General features: G+C 38.0%; 1 protein-coding gene across 6 annotated transcripts in view; it reads right to left on the reverse strand.

Moving 5' to 3' along the window:
* The window catches only part of slc6a9 (solute carrier family 6 member 9), an 88,698-nt gene that overhangs the window by 33,476 nt on the left and 38,783 nt on the right, over positions 1 to 16,439 (reverse strand). The gene's annotated exons all lie outside the window — the stretch shown is intronic.

Here is a 16,439-nt window from a genome sequence, read left to right on the forward strand (position 1 = left end):
GAATTGAAATTGATAAAGCTTTATAATCAAAAACAATGTTCTGGATATCAGATATGTGTCTGATTCTCCTGAATGAAACCTGTAACCTCTGTTATTGGTTAGTAGTTCCATACATTTAGCAAGTAAAGACAGCTTGTCATGATCTGTGGGTTTTTAGTCTTGTCATTCCGAGTTCTTTGTTTTATTTTTCAGTTTTTTCCCCTTGTGTATTCTGTTTTGCTTTCTGCTTCCTGTCATTATTGCACCTGGTTTGATTAGGTAACTCACTTTATTTGTATCTTGTTAGCTGTCCTCAGTGTATTTGAACCCACTGGTTTAAGTTTCTCCTGGCCAGATCATCGTCATTGCCTAGTCCCTTTGTCTTTGTAGTTTTTCTATCAGTCTAGTCTGTTTCTTTATTTTTTCATTTTAGTTTGTGTTCCAGAGGACTGCTGTAGCAGTACCATTTGTTTTTGGACAAATAAACATCCAATGCCTTCATCAGCCTTCCTCTTTTCACATTTTGAGTCTTGTCTCAATACCACGCCCTGACATAACTACCCTCTTACTCTTACACATGTCTAAGATCTCTCTCTGATAAGAAGCTGTTCTTGGGGAGTTGAAATCTGATCTGAGATCTTCACTGAAGTATTATTTTGGTATCAAAGACCAAACATAAACTAGAGTGAGCTTGTTTCAATCATAACTGTTCCAAGTCCCTTGTTAAAAGGTCAATTGGTTACAGAGGGCAATGGCCAAATCCCAGATGTACAAATGCTCCATACACTGTTTAACAGTGAAAGTAAAATTCTAACACAAAACCACAATATGTTGAACCTAAACACTACTATTGCATTATTTACAATCCCATCCAGTTCCCTACCTTTAGAAAATTCTTCATTTTGAGGAAGTTGATGCAAAAACCTTTAGAATAGTCCAAAAAAGCCCAGAGACAGACTGACTCTTCTCCATCTCTGAGACAATTATAGCAACAAACTTACCAGGCTGGAATCCTCAAATACCTTCCCTGGGTAAAGAAGGAGTGGGGGGGCTGCATGTGCAGACATCTTTGTCAGAAAGAAAGGTGGGGGTGAGGGCGAGGAGGGGTGTGGCTAGAGCAGAGGTTAAATGTTTGAAATTTTAAGTCAGAAATCAATCTTTCCTGTTGTAAGTGAAAAGTGAAGTTTCATTCCAGGGATAACCACTGACTGTGGATGTAATCTGCATGTAAGATCCTGGTAAAATCCGTAAACATGATTTATTTTTGATAAGCAGCTCTATAGCACGCAGAGGCAAAATCTGTTTTTGACAGACTCCTCTGCTGTCCATTTTCTGAGAGTTTTGGATGACAGCACCCTGTCAAAGCATTGTGAAGATAATCTCCCGATCCAATTCAGAAATAGGCTGTTCTCTGATTAAACAATGGTATTACGTGAGCTCAAATGGACGAGAGAGATGGGAAGAGGCAGACAGAAACAGAGACGGACACTGAGAGCTCTGAGAGGAAGACGGAGTGGCAGATAAGAGAGTCAGAGAGACAGAGGGGCGAGGGGCAGCGATGGCCGATGTGTGTCATCAGGCAGGCAGGTCTAGTAGGAGCTGCTGTAGCCATGTGCACCCACCCAACCCCTGCCCCCAACCCTCTTGCTTGTTCACTCATTTGCTTAACAAGTTCATTTGTGCATAGGCCTTCATCGGGGTATGGCAGTCAAGTGATGCGCGAGACTGGCCCCGGGAGCTGTTGGCCCTTGCAAGCTGTTCACCTGCATCCTACTCACCCCCCTGCACAACCCTCCTGTGCAAGAGCATAAACATGGCATCCAATAATGCCAGCAGTGTGATCAAATGGTGTGTGAATACAGGGTTCAAGCTGCAGTATTTCCACAACATCAGCTGCGGAGCTAAAATTCAAGTCGTTCCTTTGACTTGTGTTGCTTGTAGATTAAAAGATCAGTTTAAAAACAGACAGTCCACAGAAGCTGCTTTGATAATCGGCCGCTTTATAACTTATTGTTCCAACTCCCGATGTACCTATGTGGAAAAAAAAGCCAAACATATTCTGTAATTTGCTGCATTTCTTTGACTTATGTTGGTAAACACATGAAACAGCATCTTTCTGTCTTTTAGAGGGCAGCAGAAGCCTTTTGCCATGTTGGATTCAGTCAGCTGGAAGTTAGAGGACGATGATGAAGTGCCTAAGAACCCTGAGGTTGTGTAATTATGAAGTGCATGACATCTGCAGCACCATCAGTCATGTTTTTACTGTAAAACATTTACTTATCCTGCAAATTACATTAAGGGGACCTCAAGGACATTTAAAACGGAGTAACTTTGGGGTTTAAATATTAAATGACAGTAAATCTGAAAACAATAATATCTTTGCACACATGGCTCCCTGCACAGGTATTAAAGCATTTAAAACATATTAAATGTGGCCTTTATTCACACACAAATTATGTAAAAATAAAGATGCTGTAAGGAAAAGAACTGAATAATAATAATAAAAAAAAGATCATCATCTAAATGCTTTATTCATTTTACAATCTTTTCTTAAAATATGTGCCGGATTTCTCAAATTCATATATATATATATATATATATATATATATATATATATATTTATTTTTTTTTTTTTACTATAACATTTTGATTTAATTATTTTTAGGAAGTAATTAATAATTCTTAATGTTCGGCAATTTATATAAGAATCCAAAAACTAATTCTATTTTTTTGGGGGGGTATTTTACCAGCTAACATCTCTTTCACTTAAAACAGATAATCAGTTAAATGAAAAAAATTATAGATAGATCTTTTAAAAATCTATTAAAAAAATATTTAAAAATCTATTTCGGTCCAAGATAGGTTTTGAGTTTTCTCTCTGGGACAAATTGTTTTAAAAAAGGACATAGTGTGAGGTTGAATTATTGACCTTTATCTTCAGTAACTGCCTTGTTCTCCGCTTTTGAAATACCAAAAAAATGTGCATCAAACCATCAAACTAAATCACCGATCATTCTTCATTCCTCTTGTTTGCCTGTTTCAGCCCTCTCCACAGAGCTGCTGTTAACAAACATCATCTCCACGGAGTTGCCCTCAATCCTTGTACTGCACAGCTAGTTTGCTGTTTCAACAAGCGCGTGCACACGGGCACAAACACACACACGCAGGCTCAATAAGCACTATCGGCCTTAAACCCCCCTCATGTTTCCTTGCTAACACGGTGAGCACGCTGCCTCAATGAGCCTCATCATCAGCTCTTTTCTCCCCTGGTCTTTGCTTCCTACAAATACATGACAAAGCTGATGAATAAGCCTCATCAGCCTTTTCTCCTCACCCAGTTTCCGAGTTTTTCTTAAACTTTCCATTCTTTCTAAAACTTGCAGCACAATGAAATGCAAATATGGAGCATGCAGGTTAGAACATTTTATCACTTATAACTGCTGAAGAACGTGGGTTGTTACAAGAATGCCGTTATTTCAGTTTATTTATGCTTTGCTCTTTATATCACACACCATCCATTTAAATATAGTTTATTTAATAATGCGCCATATTTCATGTAGCTATAGTGATACGAGTGTGCTCTGAGTTATGAGTACCCTGAATTGTTTGTGCTGAATTGTAACTATTTGCTATGAGTCTAAAGGTCTATCATTATAATCAATGAATGCTAGAAGATGACACTTGACTTAATAGATCAAGCACCAATGTTTCTAAGTGAATGAACAGAATTATAATCTTTTCTCTTTTCATTCTCTTCTTTTATATCTTGAATGTAGAAACCCAGCAACAATAATTTTTCTAGCATGAGCATGTTCTTACGTCAGATGATAGCTAGCAGAGCCTTGGTCAACAAAATGTGATCAACAAGGGATGAAAAGACTTCACTGACAGAAAAACTATGAATATAAATTCAGATGCTCTGAAACATGAACTTTTTACATCATTTTTGCATTGTATTTTGGATTCTCAATTTCATCTGCTAAAGGGTTTAATGTTTAAGGTAAGAAAATGTGTATTTCCTTTTGGATAAATGAAAGCTTCACTGCAGCAACAGAAAAGGGAAATTTGAGCAGTTTTCCTGTCCAATTTTAGTGTTTGTCTGTGTTGTGGTTATTTTTATTAAAAAACACCATTTAAAGGCATATGAACCACCATGCATAATGTTGTACATTAAACAGATTACCATCAAATTCAACCAGTGCTGGTTAAATACAACCATGAAGCTTTCACTGTATTGCATTGAGAACATTTAACACATGCACAGCATTCATCATTAATGATGGCGAGACATGGAGGTGTCTACAGGCAAAACAGAAAAAGATGACTGGCTCTCTGCGTGGATTTGAGGGCATCACACCTGTGGGAGATGAGGGTGCTGTAACACCCACAGTTTACTGGTGAGAGGGTTAAACACCTGCACTTTTCCCGTATTTTTTTTTTAAATAAACTTTTCACATATTTTGCATAAATGTCACTGCGCTGGCCGTCTGCACTCTGCCCAGCACTGCAGCCTCCTCCTCTCCCCCTCCCTCACCAGTTTTGAATCATCTGCACGTCTTTTAGATGCGCAGAGGGTTGACACAGCGCTAGTCTGGTCTGCTGACAACAACGTTTCTTCTGCTAGTTACTGTGATTTTAAACACGAATTGTTGTTCACAATTTAGCACTTTTAATGGGAGAAAAGAGGATTTTTCCCGTGACGCATTGATAGGACGTTTACTACATTCTTTGAGATTTTATTGTGTCAGGGATGCAGGAGGCGTAATGTGTCTTTCTGAGAATGCACATTATCATGATCTATTGCACCACCATTGTTGTCTGAAACTGATGCCAGAACTCTAAACTCTGCACTGCCCTCTAGTGGACGTACTGACTAACAACCTTGCCAATGTAAAGGACACAAGGGAGTATGTGGGCATTGACCTTTGACAACCTTTGACACATATGTACCTATTTACATACATAAGTGAAGCATAAATGCTTACCAGAGGAGAAAAATATCCATTGTCTTTCCCCTTTTTCTTAATATTTTCTTTAAGGCAAGTAATGTTTTTTTGCACGTTCCAAACCTACCTCCTGCTTTCCTTTTATGTTTAAACCATGACATAAGCTGCATTTACTGATGCATGATAATGTGCATTACTGAGATCTTTTCATTTTATTTTTATGGAGGGGGTTGGTGGTGTTAGTGTATCACACATCTTTGTATTGGGCCTACATTTTTAGTAATTGGTTAAAGGTAATATTACTGCATGAGGCTTCTATATAATAACACTGGCAGGAAATGCTGAATACATCTATTCAGCATGTTCCAACATCCTGCATAGATATCATTGCACTCATATCAACCTAAATGAATACAAGATTTACAACAAAGAGGGAATTAACTTTGCATCATAACAGCAATCACAGCATAGATGGATGTTTGACATACAGTCATATCTTTACTAAAAAAGTTTGCAAGTGAGTGAATAAAATCTAACAAAGTCTAAAATAACCTCAACTATCTGTATATTTAAAAGTTGGAATTTATATCAGAAAGGCATAAGGAGTGAAAAGGACCCTCAGACCTATTTCCCACAGTATTAAAGCGTAGCACCTTACAAGCCTGAATGTGAAGTAGCTTAGTGCCACTTTCACACAGAAAGGCAAATCTGAACTCACCACAATGGTCCTGTTAGTTCTGGTTTGCAATGAGGAGTTCCAGGAACCAGAATTAATGGGTGGTGTGGTACAGTTAAAAGTCAAGGGGTCCTAAAAGAAGTTTTTCAGTGACGATTATCTTGATACAGATTGTTGGAATTTTAGGAACTCATGGTGTGTTCACATACAAATATCTTCAAGTTTCCTTCTGCCTGTCTGTGTATGCTTTTTTTATTTATATATTTATTATATTTTTTATAATTGAATTAAAATTAGGACTAAATAGGCTCATGCACAGTTATAATTACTAATATTGGAATATATCCATGTCAATTCACATCTCAATTGACACACACAAGAACAGAAAATGCTACCAGTTGCCACTGTAGGCTTTGGGCTGTTCGCTCTTGCCATGACCCCATCATTCTTTAATGGAGTATTTTTGCCTGAGGAGGGAAACTCAAGCAGGGTTACTGACCACAGTATGACCTTCACAGTTATGTGTTTTACTCACAGCCCCTAAAATACTAAGTAAAACTTAATAAAACTAATGAACCCAGCGATCAAATACAATCCTTAAGCCTTTTGAATTACCTCAAAGTGATAATGAAAGAGCTTGTGAAGCTTGTACATAAAGCAGCTTTAACTTTAGCTAATGCATGGTTTACCTAAATTTTTGTCGTGTTTTACGGCAGAGGGAAAATCATAAAATCCAGACTGTTTCCTACTATATTTTATGATTAATTATAGTATTTACAGAATACTATCAGGACAGGAGATAAAAAGTTTTACAAAATGAACAGAGCATAAACACATGAACAAACAACTCAATTCTGAATGACCTCAAGGTCTGACCCCTTTAACCCAAGTCAAAGTCTGTCTCGGTTTTCCCTGTTGCTGCCAGCTGTTGTCTGAAATCCTGACATTTTTAACATCTCTAAGGTATGAGACACATTCTGAAAAGGAGCTCTTCAGTTTCTTATTTCAGTTACTTGGCTGCCTTGAACCATCCATGCATGCATTCATGTATCCATTCATCCTCTATACCAGTACATCCCGTTCAGAGTTGTGGTCGGCTGAAGCCTTCGCCAGCTGTAACGAGGCAAAAGGAAGGGAGCACCATGAAGAAGCTGCCAGTCAGTTACAGCAGCTTTTCTCAATCCTGGTCCTCAGGACTCACTGCCTACATGTTTTAGATGTTTTCCTACACCAACACATCTGATTCAGATTATTGGACAGTCTCATTAAGTTATCTGGAAGCCTGTTAACAAACTATTTTTTTTTTTAAAAAAAGAACCACTGTGTTAAAGCATTGGTTCTCAAACCTGGGGTCGGGACCCCTATGGGGGTCACAATATAATTTAATGGGGTTACCAGATAATTGTACAAGATATACAGCCTACATTTATCAAAAAAAAAAAAAAGAGAATTTTTACCAGGGCTCATGGTTAAACAATTAATGAAGAGATAAATGTTTGAAAATAGCTCTTTAATTTTTAAACATATTAAACAACAAAGTTAGTACACATGCCATATAAAAAATCTGAATTTGACATTATCTCCACCAGAGAAGCTGATTGTGGGCCTGTAGGTGCCTTGTCACAGTGGAGAGCCACTGAAAACCTCTTTATCTTCATTTATGAAGCAAGAACATTTTTCTTGTTCTGGAGGCCACGAGAACAAAATGACGTCAGTTTGCTTTCGCGGACGTGAATGGGGACAGTTTTTGACACATTAGCTGAGCAGCACTTTCTTCTTGTGGGGATCCGAGAAGTATTGTGTGATTTATCAGATGTTTGAGGTGGGCATTGGTAATGCGGAAAAGAATGAAGCGGAAAGCTGTGGCGTCCGTATTTCCCATGATGAGCGGATAAACGGATAGTTTTAATGAACAGCTGATCAAAGTTGTGAGAAAGTACGTAAGTGTAAATAGCATGTGTGCTTTAAAGACACGGCCACCTCCACGTGCATCCCCACCCCATCGCAAAAGAAGCTTCTCGTGGAGTATGAAATGACTGGACCAATACAAACTTTTTTGCTGTTCTTTCGGCCTCGAGAGCAAGAACAAAGTTCTCGCTTCTTGCTGAGTATGTAACAAGCTTAAGCCGTTGCGTGGGCTGTGGGGGTCGCAAATACCAACTTATGTTATCTTGGGGGTTGTGGCTGAAAATGTTTGAGAACCACTGAAACGTCTAAACGTCTTGCTTTGTCACCGAACATTAACAGCATTTTCTGGTAGAGTACATTGAAAGGGCGGCTTTTTAACAGTAGTACATTTGATCTTTTAAATTTTATCCAACTTTCTTTCATTTCTCTGGCATATGGACATGAGCGTAATCTGTGTTTGTCTTAACTATCAACAGCGACCACTACACCATAAGAACAGCAGACATAACAATCTGCTAGATGAGCTGCATGATTATAGCTTGCTCTATCTGGTGCTTTATGTTGACTGATGGATTAGGTCACACAGGGGATTTTATAACCATCATGCAATAAAGCATAAATGTAGCAAGATGTGCTAAATTGCTCTTGTTAATTCTGCCTTCTGATGACAAGTTATAGGGAGCAGTAATTATCTGCTGTTTCATTTTATAACTCTCCTTTAACACGATAGACAAGAAGCTGAAATTATTCAGTAACATTTCATTTATATGGTAGAAATGCACAACAAAAACTCATTTCTGGGCACTTTGAACACACAGAAATCCAATTATTATGTTCTAAAAAGTTTTTCCTTAACCCAAGAATAGTCTTAATTCAAGAAAACACAGCCTCTAGACAGTAGGGGTGTAACAGTACATTAATGTACTTTTAATACATCAATTCAATTATCAATGATACAATTTAATTGATCCAATTGATAAAATATGAATAAATTATTTAAATCTGCATGTTATATTAAGCGCTGGCTACTGAATCTAATCCAATCAAAGTCGAGGCAGAATTTCTGATACAAATACTGTATCACCATTTACTGAATCTATATAATATCATGCTCAACTTCTTATTTGCACCCCCACTAGAAAGGGCTAATTCAACCATCTCTCAACTTTAGACTCGAGTCGCACTTAGGTCCCATTTCCAGTGAGTTGAGAGTCAACTTGGACTTGTACTCAAAAGACTTGAGACTTGACTCGGACTCAAGATTTGAGACTTGTGTACAATAATATATATATTTTTTATGATCTTCTCTTTGTCTGATCTCCTGTCTGCTGTCATTTCTCCAGACGTAATACTGACGTAAAATCACACAGATACGCCTGCAGTACACGTGCAATCCATCAAAACATTGACAGTACTGGTGAAAGCAAGCAGCTGTTGCTACAGCGCCATCGTAACCTTTGGGTATTAAAAACCGAACAAAAAGGGACCAATATAAAAGCAGCAAACTGGAACATCTGTGGTATAAAAATCCAAGATGCTGCTGGATCCACCACAACCTCTTCATCCACCAAGAGGTTAGTCACTGTTATATAAAAGCTAATGTTAGCATCTATGTTAGCAAGGAGCACTCTCCCTTCAAATGTTATGATGCAACAAGCCACAGTAGTGTAAACACTAGCTTGTTACTACCTTTGTACTAAAATAATGTTAACTTCATCAGACTGGCTCCACTGAATGTTTTCAGAAGGAGAATGATAAATTTACTGAAGACAGTTTCCATAAACTGTGACTTTACTATGATGGAGTTAAACTGGGGCCAAACTGGGATTAGACCTACTGTAAACAACGTGGCGTTACTGGGTCTGTTTATTAGAAAAGTACAGCTGTTGCTGATTTAGGAATGTAAGGAATATTTACAGGGCCTGCAAGTATTTTATCTAAATAAATGAAAAGATTGAGTTTTTTATTTTTACTCAATTTTAAAAAGTTTGAAATGATTATTTTCTGTACTCATCTTGGAGTTATTTCAAACCCTTTAAAAAAATTAAGACTTTCACACAACATGTTGAGCCACTGTCCTGCGTATTTTACCTCATTTTTACTGCTGCTATAGACTTGAGTCAAATTATTAATGGATCATTAAGAGGCTTGGTTGCAAAACTTGGCAACAAGCTGTTATTTGGATCAGGTGTGTTTCAGCAGGTAAATGTTTAAATACTGCAGGACAGTTTGTGATCCTGCACAAAAGTTCATCATGTTGGCCCACCTCTACATTCAGGAAAAAAAAACATGCTATAAATGCAGTTTTAGTATTTTTAATTTTTTCTGTGGGTCGAGATAGATTTTGGTTTACATTAAAAACTCTTAGATAAATTATGTTAAGAGCATTTTTACTAATCTGAATACATTTCCATGCTCATCTACAGGTTTTCCGAATTCAGTAAAGCAAGAAAATCATCCAGAGCATTTGCCAGTTTAAGCTATAGATTAGTACTGTTAAATGCTGGCAGACGAAGGCTGAGTAGGGATTTCACATTCCTTGGATATTATAATGAAGTCTTCTAAGCAGACCAGACTACAGGCGTTGCAAAGCAGATTTCTCATTACAACTGAAAGTGACTTGTGACTTAACTTGGACTTGAAAAAAAGAACTGGTGAAAATGGTTGATTTAACATTTAAATATATAGTATCAATGGTGAAATGGTCAAAACTTGAAAGAGTAATGGGATAACAAACACTTACTTCTGGCACTACATACTCAAACCAAGTGGTAGCGATGGCTCATGCAGGTTAACCTTCACACATTTGTAATAAGATTCATTATAACTGAAAAAAGTGTTGTACCAAACAGTTGAGCAGGCAGTAAAGGGTTAAAATAGCAAAACACATTACTATAAATAATGGACTTTTACTACCATGTTAGCAAGAAACGTTCAGAACATAAGTCATTAATACAATACACCATACATCATACCTTCTTCTGTTGATGATTTAAGTCAATACGGGGACAATTTTACGTTACAATCTTACATACGGCCCGTTAAAGAAAGTATTAATTAGTGAGATCTAAACTTTTCCTCTTTTTAACCTTTAACAATAACAAGTTGCCTTTTGGTTAGCTAGCTGTCTTTTTGTTAAGCTAGCTGCTTGGTTAAATTTAGCTTGATATTTAATGCAAATTTACTCTTTTATAAGAAAGCTAATAAGCACAAAGATATTTAAAGGCCTATAGTTTGTTTTTTCTCTTAGTGAAGTTGTATGTAGCATTTTCAGTTTGGTGAATCAGGAAGTATTTCTTGAGTGGTGAACTAAGCTAATAGCTACTCATTATGGAGCAAGCAAAAAAGCTATTTTTCCCTCCAACTTAAACAACTTTAACTTTAAAAACTTCCACATTGATTAAAGCAAAGTATGTTATGGACCGTTACACCAAATCACTTTAATGTCAGACATTTACATGGGCCGTGGACCCTGTTACAACATGAATGTTCTGCATTAAACAAAATGTAAAGACAGCAAAAATAACTGATGTAACAGTAGCTGTTTCATCGTAGTCGTTTGCTTGGCTTGGTTGTTATTCTGATTCTGATTCTTAAAACACGCTGATTGCAGGTAAGACACTTGAAACAACATAACCTTCAAAAGAAGATCTAAATCAACTATAATACTCAAGAAATATCTCAGGGAAAAATTTTTTAAAGTATTAGCAGTACCCTACTGAAATCCAAGGGGTGAATTCGGCAACTTAGAGTTAGAGAGAGAGAATTAGAGATGTAAACTCTGCTAAAAGACTTCAATCAAACCTGCTTTTTTAATGCCAAAGATTTATGTGAAGAAGCTTGAGTTTGAATATGCACATATGAAGTCAATGACATTTCCTTCCACTTCTCCATCCCTTTCATCAGTATCCCAGCTCTTCTCTCAGTAAACTCATCAGTTGACCTCTCCACTCACACATCCTTAATTCCTTTGTTCATCCACATGATGCACATGTCATCTGTTTGCTATGTTTTGTGTAGTATGAGTGAATGTTTTTGTAAAGCAGCTGTGAGCCCGGAAGCCAAACTTAGTGAAGTCAGAAGCAGACCTAAGGTTGGAGCCACCACAGGGAGATGGACAAGAGGCACAAATATGCATGTTCACACATTAACACACACATTTTCTAAATCTATTTCTGTCTCTTTTCCACATGTGTCTGTTCCCTTGCTTACAAAACCTTGGCGCAGCGAGTAAACACAGCTACTTTGCACTTCCGCTCCATAAACTGCAACACCTGCCCCCAGATGGGTATTGTGGGTGTGTGTGTGTGTGTGTGTGGAAAGGGGGGCTCTGCTGGCTTCCAACACCAGATGTAATGTACTGAACTGTATATTAGCAGCTACGTAAACCTTTTGTATGATGACCGTGGATGTTTCACAGCTGATTCCATTTAAATAAGTTTCACAGCACTTTTCTTGCTGTTTGTGATGTTTAAACTAAACAGTTATTCTGGGAAAACGTATAAAGTTCTTCACTGAAACCATAACAACTTGTAGGGCAGACGGGCTAAATTTATATCAATGCACGGCTATAGATAAACAGGTAGGTATTGGGAGTGCAGCAAATCTCTGGATGAATGCCTATACGGTGAAAAGATTAGTACTTTTCTTCACAACCATCTCCTAAGCATCTTTGACACCAATAGCAGTTTGAGTTAGTTTTCAGATGTCGCAATCAGAAATAACCTGATCTCACCTACTGTATGTAGTCAGTAAAACATTGACTGACTGAATAAATTAGATTATTAAACATTAGATAATTATTAGAATAATTAGACTACATGAAGACAGAGCTTTTGTCTGGGTATGGATATGGTATCATCTAATCTTTTCTTTCTGTAAAAGGATGTCAAAGCCAGTCACCAGTGTTCACTTTGCAATTTCCATATCCGTCTGAACTTCTTATTATTCCAATTACTATCCAAGCATGCCTTGAAATCACACACATGACCTCAGACGATTGTCCCAACATGGCAGGGTCATTTTACCGCTGTGAGAAAAGACGTCAGCCATGTAATGACAACGGAAATGGGGAAAAACAAGGTTTTGATCAGAGCTAGGCAACCAAACTACTTGTGAAAGAGGAAACTGGGTGATTTAGGATGTTTTTGAAGATAGTGAAAGAGTTGTTATTCCAAGTGTGCTGAAAACAACTCTCTTGAAAACCCAAAGCAGACTTTACTGCTTCGAATCATCCCTCCCTGCCTACCTGTAGAAAAGGATTAAATACAGTGTAGTCTGATGTTCTGTTGGCTTGACAATTATCTGTGAAAAAATCGTGCGTGCACGGGTATAAGCAATCAGCTCAATTAGCTCAGTCTGATTCAATAATACAGACATTGTGAGATATTTCTCCTTATTACACCCAGCATCACTTAGGAAATGTTAGAAGAAAGAGAAAAACGTGCACAATAATATTACAAGTACAGATTTAATTTTCTTTTTGCCCTTTCTTGTACAACCAAGTCACAGTGGAGCAGCAATTAAAGACTGTATCTTGTATAAACAGTGGACAAATTGTAAGAAAAAAACTACTGGAATAAAATTAAACGCTCAGTTCAAGGAATCTCATGTAAAAATCTGTGTACTCTCGTTTTTTTTAAATCAGCAAACCTCTGAGCTGCAACCTACAGGTTGAAAATGCTCTTGCTTGCTTGCCCTTCAAATCCACTTTAACATCTTTCCACTTGACAACACTTTACCAGATCTCTTTCATTGCACCCTGGGATTTGTGCCACCCAAGACAATTGTTATTGGTTTATAAATATACTAACAAATTGAGGTGTTTTTCCAGAATATATCCCAGAAAATTAGGCTGTCCATATCAGACTATTCTCCAGATCTGGCTAAGAGAGACTAGACAGGACAGCTCTACCTCATTCAAAAACTGGTCCAACTTTAGCATTTAAGGCAACTCCAGTTTAGCTATGTTCTCTCAGCACTGTGACTTCAACAGTATCTACAGTTTCTGAGATTATTTAAACTTTTCACTTAAATTTTCACAAAATAGATGCTTTTAAGTCCTGCTAATTAACATCCATTTTATAAATTCAACAGAAGTAGAGAAGAGCTTCCCCACACAACTAAATTCAAAACTAAACTAAATACAACTTAGAAATTCCTTCAATGACGGTAGATTCAGCTTGTTCAGCTGTGTGAGTTTCCGTGACGACCGTGACACTATCGGCAGGAGAAATCCTCCATCTGCTCCTCACCGGAGCAAGATCCATGCACCTGCATGAGAGCTTTTTGAAAATGCTCATATGTTTTGTCTGATTTTCAGCTGGTTGAAGTGTTTTCCAAAGCGTGTGCCCTGTCCTCTGATGGAAACCTGTGTATGCGTGCATGTGTCTGTGTGTGGGTGCTCACTGCCGTCAACACGGAGAGCAGGCACAGCTATGACATGCCGTCATGTAAGTCAGATAAATAGCACCAGACTGTTTACTTTTTGATAAAAGGATTAAATTTAAACCTGTTCTAGAGGAAATATAACTTTAATGACCATGTTGGATTATTTGAAAGTACATATGTGTGTGGTGACTTCACTTCCTGCTGTGGAATGTGGCAGTGACCGCAGTCTTAGCATTAGCTGCTAATATGAGAGTCCGTGGTCCTAGTGTTAGCTGCTAATGTGAGCGGTAATACGCTGCAAAATACTTTACAGGTTAATGTAATCCACACTGGTGAATGAAAACATCTGAATGTGACATGATCTCAGAAAGAGAAGCTGATTTTGGACGGAAATGACACAGGAAACCAGTTGTGTATGTATATGCTAAGATCTTGTTGAGTCTCGGTAAGTCATATGGGAGTGGGGTCACGTTTCCAGAAGAGAGGCACATAAAAAAATCGATGTCCAAGTTTTATAAATCAATATTGAATTTATTTAATTTGAATCAATTCAAATTGATAAATCAGTCTTTTAAACCCAGCCCTAATGAGGATATTACCATTGTTTTGGGCAGACATGAGCCACTGGACATCTGGTACTTCATATAACTTGAAGGAGATGTTGAAGAAGAGATCCTGTCTGAATAGAATAAGTGGTAATATCGGGATGGCAAATTAAACAGGATCTTTGGGCTCATAAATGAATTATTTTTCCATAAATATGATTTGTATAAGGTAAAAAGACACATTTCTATTTCCATGTTTGATCTCTGTCATATTTGAACTCAATGTCTGCACACTGTTATAAAGCTCTCTAAAGAGAGAAAACCTTCAAATAGAAATCAAGGTAGATTTAGCTCACCATTCGAATGTAGACATAAAGTTGCCTCGATTAAAAATTTTTAACTTATTTTCACTGTTTATGATTAATATAAATGGTATTTTTTTATGTTAATTAACCTCTAAAGAGGGATATATTTGTAAGGCATATTCATAGGAAAGATTTTATATGTTATTTATTACTGATTACAAGAAAAAAAACAAACTCTCAAACTATACTACTGAACTTTGGAGGCTAACTATACTGTATACACATAAATTTAAACGATAGTCGTCACATACGACTGCCGGAACAGTCAGTGATTAGACAAGTTAGACTCGACTCTGTAGCGTGCCCGCTGGTTCTGAAGCGAGTGTATAATTTGACAGCAGATCAGAAAGAGGATGAGTCTGTAATTATGAAGAAAAATTTGGACACGCATGCACAGGCAGCACTATTTGTAGAAGAAAAAAGAAGAAAAAGCTGTCAGTTAAAGGTTTGGGAGAAATATGTTGTATGGCTGTTAACAAATCTAAACAGTCCAGATATGTAGGATTAGCACACATATGCACACACACACACAAGCTCCCACATGCACATAATCTGAAACTCTAAATAACTTCCACCCTTCACCTACAAGAACCATCCATTTCTGAGATTTGTGAGTGAAAGAATTGAGCATCTGCTGTGTTGGTCATTTGAGGAGCATAAAAACAAACAAACATTTGCGTACATCCCTGTAGATGTGTGTTTTTATGTGTGTCTCCCCAGAAAACTATAGTGAGCTGACTCAGCCTTGACAGTTGCAAACGGAATCAGGAGACAAGGACTTGGCAAATAACGTATGCCGGCTGCAAGGTCGGATGCACACACACACACACACACAAACACACACACAACTTTTATTGTCTTTAACCGGCTACAATGGAAATAACTGTATATCTTATCTTGAACAGATCAGAGGATTTAATTGCTTCAGTGAGTCGTCGGTTCATAAAGGACAGCAGAGCGAGGGATGCATGTGCCAAAGTGTGCAATTAACGCTGCTTGTGGAAGGGGATGGGTGGGCAGCTGGTGGTGGTGGGTGGGGGTTGGAAGGGGGCATAAATATCATCCTTTTCTGGAGACTTCTACTTTTCTCCTCTGTCACTCTCTTTCACACACACGGCAGACCAGCCCACTTCCTTACCAACTCCATCTCTCGCAGCACTGCCCGGACTTCCCACTGCAATTACTTCTAAAACTTTTCAGGGCCGCCACACGTGGTCAGGTTTTTAAAGAGCTGTGTCCCCCTCCTCACGTGGCGTGGGGGGTATTGAGTCGTCACCGACCCCCTGAATGATCACCGAAAAATAAGGCGGCGTAGACAATAGCTCGTCTTGATGAATTCAATTCTTTCAGGACCCTGTACCGTTGTCCAGGCAGCTCCGAGCAAAACAATCGTTGCTTTGATAGTCCAAGAAACACACACTCACTCCGTCGCTCTTAGAAACCCCCCCCCCCCACCCCCCTTAACTACTTCCGAATTAGGATCTAAAGATGATATACATCTCACCGGAACTTGGGATTCTGTTCAGTCTTTTTCCCTTTTTTCCAAGCCTCTTTTCTATGACTTCAGACAAAGAAAAGCTTCTTTCTGCTTTAATCGATGTCAGGTGCAACAAATTCAGAAGAAGCAACA

This window comes from Melanotaenia boesemani, chromosome 8, assembly GCF_017639745.1.
Source record: "Melanotaenia boesemani isolate fMelBoe1 chromosome 8, fMelBoe1.pri, whole genome shotgun sequence".
NCBI lineage: Eukaryota > Metazoa > Chordata > Actinopteri > Atheriniformes > Melanotaeniidae > Melanotaenia > Melanotaenia boesemani.